This window comes from Mandrillus leucophaeus, unplaced genomic scaffold (genome assembly GCF_000951045.1).
Source record: "Mandrillus leucophaeus isolate KB7577 unplaced genomic scaffold, Mleu.le_1.0 Scaffold1126, whole genome shotgun sequence".
Taxonomy (NCBI): Eukaryota; Metazoa; Chordata; class Mammalia; order Primates; family Cercopithecidae; genus Mandrillus; species Mandrillus leucophaeus.
The window spans coordinates 8,089-16,176 of record NW_012099499.1 but is presented as its reverse complement, the minus strand read 5'-3'; positions in this window follow the sequence as shown (position 1 = coordinate 16,176).

Genomic DNA, 8,088 nt, shown 5'->3' with positions numbered 1-8,088 from the left:
ACAAATAACTTTGTGTTTTGATAAAAATAACTTTTATTGTAACTTAGGTCTACTTTTCCTGAGAGAGTGTTTCAGCTCAGCCTAATGGGTGGCTCATATTTGTTGAACAAGATGCTGCTTCTTAATGTTTGGAAACATAGACTGCATATGCTGTTTCCCATGTAACACATCTCATGCAGTACATTTATCTACAGCCCTTCATTGGCAGGAACTTTTAGAAGCTCCTGAATGTCACTTAATTCCTGAGAACAATGACCTCTTGCAGCTGTCTGAGGAGAGGGCAAGGAAATAGAAGCTCATGCTTTCACTCTGCCAAGCCAGAAATGTTGAAGCTAAAATACCATATTAGGGTAAATACAGATATGGAAACATGGCAAAATGTAAAGGAACATATAACTGAAAATAGAGGGAATATTTAAGAAACTGAACTAGAACTTAAGAGGCAGGTATTCAGAGTAGCACTTCTGAAGTTGAGCCTATTTGTAGGCTGTTTTAAGATGGACAGAGATCTTCTGATCTTTATTTGCTTCCTGTAATCTACTTAGACTTCAAAGAACAACTTTAAGGCCCTCAAATTTTGATTGCCTACTTCAATATGTTGCTGAAAATTGACTATCAATTTACTACCTTGCTGGGTTAAAGATTTGATAATGTACTTCAAAGGTTTCCTATGAAGTTACTTCACTCTTCTAAGTTCAAAACAATATTACTATACTTCATCTGTGTAAATATTTCATAATTAGAAAAGCCACTTACCACAAATAGTTAAAAAAAGGCACAAAACTACAGAATAGTTAAAAATCCAAAATAAGTATAAATTAAGCTCTTCATTTGTTTCTATAATCATATATTCGAGGAAATAAAAGAATTTTACCCATTTCATCTCTAAATTTAGTTTGTTTTCTTTTCTCAGTGAATGGACTGTATTCTGTCAGTTGAGTATGCAAAATTATTCTATTTGGGAAATTTTCAGGAAGAGTAAGATTCTTAAATAAATAAATTTAATGGATATAGGAAAAGAACCAAGAAAGAATTTTATGGGATTAAGAAACAGAGAGAACAAGTTTTGAGTCATGAGAAACTCTGAAAAATAAGAATGTTAAAAAGATGTCAAAGAGGGAGAAGAATTACATAGGCTTTTCAAACTCTGGTGTTTGATGTCATAAAAATAGAAATACAAAGGTGAATGAAATGAAAATAACTCTTCCTGAGAATCTTCACAAATAGAATATTTTTGTATACTCGAGTGACAGAATAGAGGCCATTCATTGTGATAAGAAAACAAACTAGATTTAGAGATGAAAGAAGTGGGACAAGAAGACAGGAGAGAATTGTCAGTACTGAATGTAAAACTCCTTAAAAAACATAAGTTTATGTACAATGTGTTGAGTCTTCCAGTACAAACCTGCATTTTTTTTCAAGCGGAAAAATAAAAACAAGGAAAAATCATTTAAATGAATTTTATTTTTTTGTTAGTTTGTTAATAGTAGTGTTTGACATAAGTAAAAGAAAATCCCTCCTTGCTCAATTTATTTTCATTTGGCTACCAGAGTAGACAGTTCACTGTCCTCTTTTCCTCTTTCTTCAATGAATCTTCCTTTCCAGTCCACTGGATGGCTCCTCCTCCGATTACCTATTTCTATTCAGATTCCACAGGGCTCCATTCACAGTCCTAATCTTCTCTCTATCTCCGTTCTTCTTAAGTAATCACAAGTTGCATGCATTTAAAAAGCAGTTGCAAACTAATGACCTTCAAATGTCTCTCCCCATCTTATATCTATTTCCAACAGCAAAACTGATACCTACCTCAAGATAGGCATCTTGAATTTAATATATCATAATCAGAACTGTTGATTTCTCACCCACATCTCCTTATTCCCTCAGTTTTTCATACATCAGAAAAGTACATCCCCATTCACTCTTATTCATTCAAAACCCTAAAAGAAACAGTTTTACTGTGAAACCAATGAAATCTAAGTTTCAAGGTCTTATGTTTGCAAAACCTCATTCCAATAATAAGGGTCTAGTTTATATTTGTAATGTTGTATTATTTGGTTAAGAGGGCCATTGAAACTATTTAAGCTTTGAATCTCACCAAATCCTGAGCAATCTTTGCTAGGGAGTCCTTCTTGTCTTCTTTAATTCCCTCAAACTTCACAATCTGTCCACCCTCAAATTCTATCAGCTCTATCATCAAAATGCATCCTTAATCTAATGAATTATCACCAGCTCCATCCAAAAACCCTAGTTAGGTCAATATCATCTCACCTTGATCATTGAAACTGCTTCCTTTATGACTGCCTTGCTTTAATTCTTTCTATAGCTTTTCTCCAAAAATACTTTAAAAATATAAATTGATTGCATGCAATAATTCTGAACAAAATGCTAACACATCAAATCTAACAATGTATAAAAAGAATTATACACCATGACTGAGTGGTATTTATTATCATTGCATGACCAGGCATGCCATGACGATTCAGCATTCAGAAATCAATTGATGCAACCCATCTCATCAATGGAATAAAGAAGAAAAGTCATATGATCATATCAATAGATGCAGAAACGGTGTCTGACAAAATGCAATATCAATTTATCATAAAAAATGCTCAGGAAACTAGAAATAGAAAGAATCTTCCTCAACTTGATAAAGAACATATTTTAAAAACTTACAGCTAACATAATAGGGAGAAGCTAGAATCTTTTGCACTAAGATTGTGAACAAAGCAAGAGTGTCCTCTCTCATCACCCTTTTTCCACATTTTACCGAGCAAGAAAAAAGCATACTTATTTGAAGGAAGAAATAAAACTGCCTTTGTTCACAGTGATGTGACAGTCAGTGAAGAAAATCTGAAAGAATCAACAAGAACATCCTAAAACTAATAAGCTACTATAACAAGGTTGCAGGATACAAGGATAATAATACACAATCAATTTTGTACATGCCAGCAATGAACAAGAGGAATTTGAAATTAAAAACACAATACCATCCATATTAGCATCTCCCACAAAAGAAATTTCTAGGTATGAATCTAAGTCTCTCTCTCTGTCTCTCTCTCTCTCTCTCTCTATATATATATATATATATACACACACACACACATACTATATATATATATATATAATCTATTTGAGGAAAACTACAAAACTCTGATTTAAAAAATCAAAGTTGAACTAAATAAATGAAGAGATATTCTATGTTTATGGATAGAAAGACTCAATGGTATCAATCTATTCACTCTTTGCAAATTGAATTATGGATTCAAATCAATCACAATGAACATCCCAGCAAGTTGTTTTATGGATACTGACAAACTGATTCTGAAGTTTATATAGAGTCTAAATGTGCAACAGCCAACACAAAGTTGGAGAAGAAAAAAGTTGGAGGACTGAATCTACTGACTTCAAGACTTACTATAAAGCTACGGTAATCAAGACAGTGTGGTACTGGCAAAAGAATAGACGACATGGCAGGGTGCGGTGACTCACGCCTGTAATTCCAGCACTTTGGGAAGCTGAGGCAGGCAGTTCGCCTGAGGTCAGGAGTTTGAGACCAGTCTGGTCAACATGGCAAAACTCTGTCTCTACTAAAAATACAAACATTAGCTGGGTGTGGTGGCATGCACCTGTAATCCCAGCTACTTGGGAGGCTGACGCAGGAGAATTGTTTGAACCTGGGAGGTAGAGGTTTCAGTGAGTCAAGATCGTGCCACTGCACTCCAGCCTGGGCAACAAGAGTGAAACTGCATCTCAAAAAAAAAAAAAAAAAGAAAGAAAGAAAGAAAGAAAGATGATATATCAATGGGACAGAAGAAAGAGCCCAGAAATAGACTCACATAAATACAGTCAACTGATCTTTGACAAAAGAGCAAAGAAAATGCAATTGAGAAAAGGTAATCTTTTCAACAAATTGTACTGGGACAACAGGACACCAACATATCAAAAAAAAAAATTGACATATCTTTCAAATTTACTAACAAGTATTAACTCAAAATGTACTACAAACAAAAATATAAAATAAAAACTATAAAACTCTTGGAATATAACAGAGAAAGAAATCTAGATGACCTTGAGTTTGGTAACGACTTTCTAATTATAAGTTAAAAGGCATGATCCATGAAAGAAAGAATAAGTCGTACTTCTTTAAAATGAAAAAGTTCTGCTCTGTGAGAGACATTGTCAAGACATAACAGACTGAAGAAAATTTGAAAAAGATATATCTGATAAAGGACTAGTATCCAAAATCTACAAATAAGCCTTAAAGCTCAAAGTTCAACAGTAAGAAAATAAACAACCCAATTTAAAAAATGGGCTAAAGTCCTTCACTAATGCCTTGCCACAAAAGATATATAGATGGAAAGGAAGCATATAAAACCTGCTCCACATCATAATTCATCAGATAAATGCAAACTGAAATATTATTATATAACACTTAGAATGCTGAAAATTCAGAATACTGAAAAGACCAAATGCTGGCAAGGATGTGGAGCAGCAGAAACCCGCATTCATTGCTGGTAGAAGTACAAAATGGTAAAATCACTTCTTTGAAAGATTGTTTGGTGTTTTCTTATACAATTAAACATTCTTGCCATATGATCCAGTAGTTGTGATTTAGTATTTATCCAAAAGACTTGTAAACTTGTATCCATATAAAAACTTGCACACAGATACTTATAGCAGCTTTATTTCTAATTACTAAATCTTGGAAGCCATCAAAATGTCCTTCTCAAGGTAAATGGATATGTAAACTGTTATATCTAAACAATGGAATACTAAAAAAAAAAAAAAAAAAATGAGAATTTATCAAGTCAGGAAAAGGAATAAAAGGAATAAAGGAAATTTAAATGCCTTTCACTAAATGAAGAAAAGCTAAATATGGTATGATTTTAACTATGTGACATTCTAGCAAAGGCAAAGCTATAGAGACAGTAAAAGATCAATGATTGCCAGGGGTTATGGGAAAAGGGGGTATGAAAAGGCAAATCACAATAGGTTTTCAGGGTAGTGGAAATAGTCTATATGACATTATAATGGTGGATTCATGCCATTATACATTTGTCCAAACTCGCAGAAGCTACACCACCAAGAATAAACCTTAATGCTAAACTATAGGCTTTGAGTAAAAATGATTTGTCAATGTAGTTGTTCACTTGTATCAAATGCACCACTCTGATGGAGGATGTTCATAAAGTGGGAGGCTATTCATGTGCAGGAGCAAGAGATAGATGGACACATTTCGTACCTTCCTGTCAAGTTTGCTGTGAGCCTAAAACTTCTCTAAAAAAACAGAGTATTTAAAAAGTAAGTAAAAATACTGAGCTTTTAGAAATTTTATAAAACAATGTATCAATAAATATAAATACATACATATAAATAATGTTGATGAAAACCTCTTGTTCAAAGCCCTCTAGTGATTTCCTACCATACTAACAGTAAATCCCAAATTCATGTACTCCAAGCCTACAGTCCATCATTTTTACCATCTTATATATTTTCTTTCAGAGGTAGTATAATATAAATTCCAGAGAGGAAATTTGTTTTTTGGTCTTCTATTTCTATATCCTAGATAACTATCTGGCATCTTAATAGGCATTAAGCAAATATTTGTTGAATTAAGAATATTGAAAAAAAAATTCTGTTTTATAGCTGTTCTATTGGAATCTTATTTTGTCAGCATTTCTAGAAGTGACTACCTGTATCTCAGTTAACCTACTGATTCAATATTTTCCATAATTACTGTTCTGCAAATTATTTTCCTTGCTTCTATGCAACTCTTTGACACTGCCCTAATTCATCTGGGCTGCATGTAATATTTGTATTTATACATATGGTGTTCCTGGAAACAAGAATGGAAATTGAACATATAAAAGTACTGTTTTTTTTCTTTTTTTTTTTTCTTTTTTTTTTTAGTCACAAATCCTCTAGAGAAAAATGGGGGTTCATTTCCAGGTAATAGAAGTATATTATAAAGTGCTTATACTATTAGCTATGGATACTTTCACATGTTTATGATATTTTTAAAAAGAAACAAAAAACAAAAGGCTTATATAAAAACAAATAGAATTAACTACCTCTGTATTAGGTATCATTGCCTTGTAACAAATTACCCCCCACAATTAGTGTCTCAAAACAACAAACATATACTGTTTCAACACTTCCTAGGGTAAGAAATTGGGAGTGGCTTGGGTGGTTCTAGTTCAAGGTCTCTCATGAGGTTGCTGTCAAATTGTCTGCCAGGGCTACCTCTGTCTCAAGGCTCAATGGAGGCTGGAAAGTGCACTTGGCAGATCACTCACTTGGTTGTTGCTAGGCTTTTAGTTCCTTGGTGGCTGTTGCCCAGAGGCCCCAGGACTCTCCATAGGGCTGCTTACAACATAACATCTAGCTTTCCAGAGTGAATAATACAAGAGAGAAAGAAAAAATAAGAGCAAGGATTTACCATGGCAAACCTCTTGTATACACTCCTCTAACAACTGAGGCTCTCGGGGGAAGCCCTGTTATTACAATCAGTGTTACCAGGAGTACAGACTAAAACTGAATTGTTGAAAAAAAATAACGAAATTATTTCTATTATTGTTGACCTTTTATGAAAGGAAAACATTAACTAAAGCCAGGTCAAATAAAAAAAAATGCCTCCCTGATCTCTGAATAAGAGATCCTAAAATTATAGGTAATATAGTAGAAAAACTAAGTTCCAAAGAAAATGGGAGAGAATATATGCAAGAAAGTAAAATTCAATTATATTTTGTTAAAAATCACCAGAATCCACAATGATTGAGCTCAACATTACTGTGTGACATTATTCTATAATAACTGATTTGTAAAATTTTCTATTTTGGTTATTCTATTTTTAAAACTATCTAAAATCTTATAGACAGAGACAAGAAATAAGTTTTAAAAAATGATATCCTAAAAAAATATAAAGAGAAAAAACAATGAGTTCCTAAAAAGAAAGACGAAAAGAGGACAGGAAAAAAAGAAGAAATAATAGTTTATTACAAATGAAGAGCAATCTCACTCATAAGCGGGAGCTGAAAATGAGAACATGTGGACACAGGGAGGGGAACATCACACAATGGGGCCTATTGGGGAGTGGGAGGCTAGAGGAGGGATAGCATTAGGAGAAATACCTAATGTAGGTGACAGGTTGACGGGTGCAGGAAACCACCATGGCATATGTATACCTATGTAGCAAACCTGCATGTTCTGCACATGTATCCCAGAACTTAAAGTATAACAATAATAAATAAGAAATGAAGAGCAATGGAGGTTGTATATAAGTAAAGGGGTTTTCCCCCATTTTTAAGCCAAAAATCATTCAAATGGGGCACTCTGGTGGGTTCTGGAGTTTTTCTGCTTGAAGATATTCATAAAGAAACTAAGAAAATATTTTTACAAAGTATTTCAGATGTTTACCTGCCTAAAGGCGGGCAGCTTGAACAGAAAATTTCTCAACGTCCTTATATATCTTTTATCTTATAATTCTATAATTTCATGGTAATTCAAACCACTTTATACTGTCACTATTCTCTATTTATGTGAACAGGCATCAACTCCTGTATCTTATTTCATTTATAATACAAGAGCTTGAAAAGCACCTTCAGACAGCAATTTGTACATGATCTGATATATTTTTACGGTTTTGTAAGCATGAAAGATTTAAAAGAACTGTACCAAGGGCTGCATTATTTATAAAGGGAAGGTATGAAACAGCATGTTGTAAAAGAAATTAAAACAGAAAAGCAGTAGAATGCTAGTAAAAGTCTCCATTTTTACTGTATTTTCAGACAAAAAACAAATCTAAACTTGGAGATGGTGATGAAGGATCATATGAACTTCCAGCAACCACTAAGAAAATTCTTTTGTTATCATAATGAAAAAGATCACATGATATACCCAAAAACTTTGCTTTATTTTCACGTAGGGACATACTGACGCCTTGGCAAAGTAAACATCAATTGGTTGGTTTACTATGGCCTAGTCTTTTCCTTATGCTTCCTGTTAACAACAAATTGAGAAACATATTAAGCAGCAAAAAAGAACTTTAACATTTACTAAAATACTAACCTATGTGTGTCTCCATTTCCT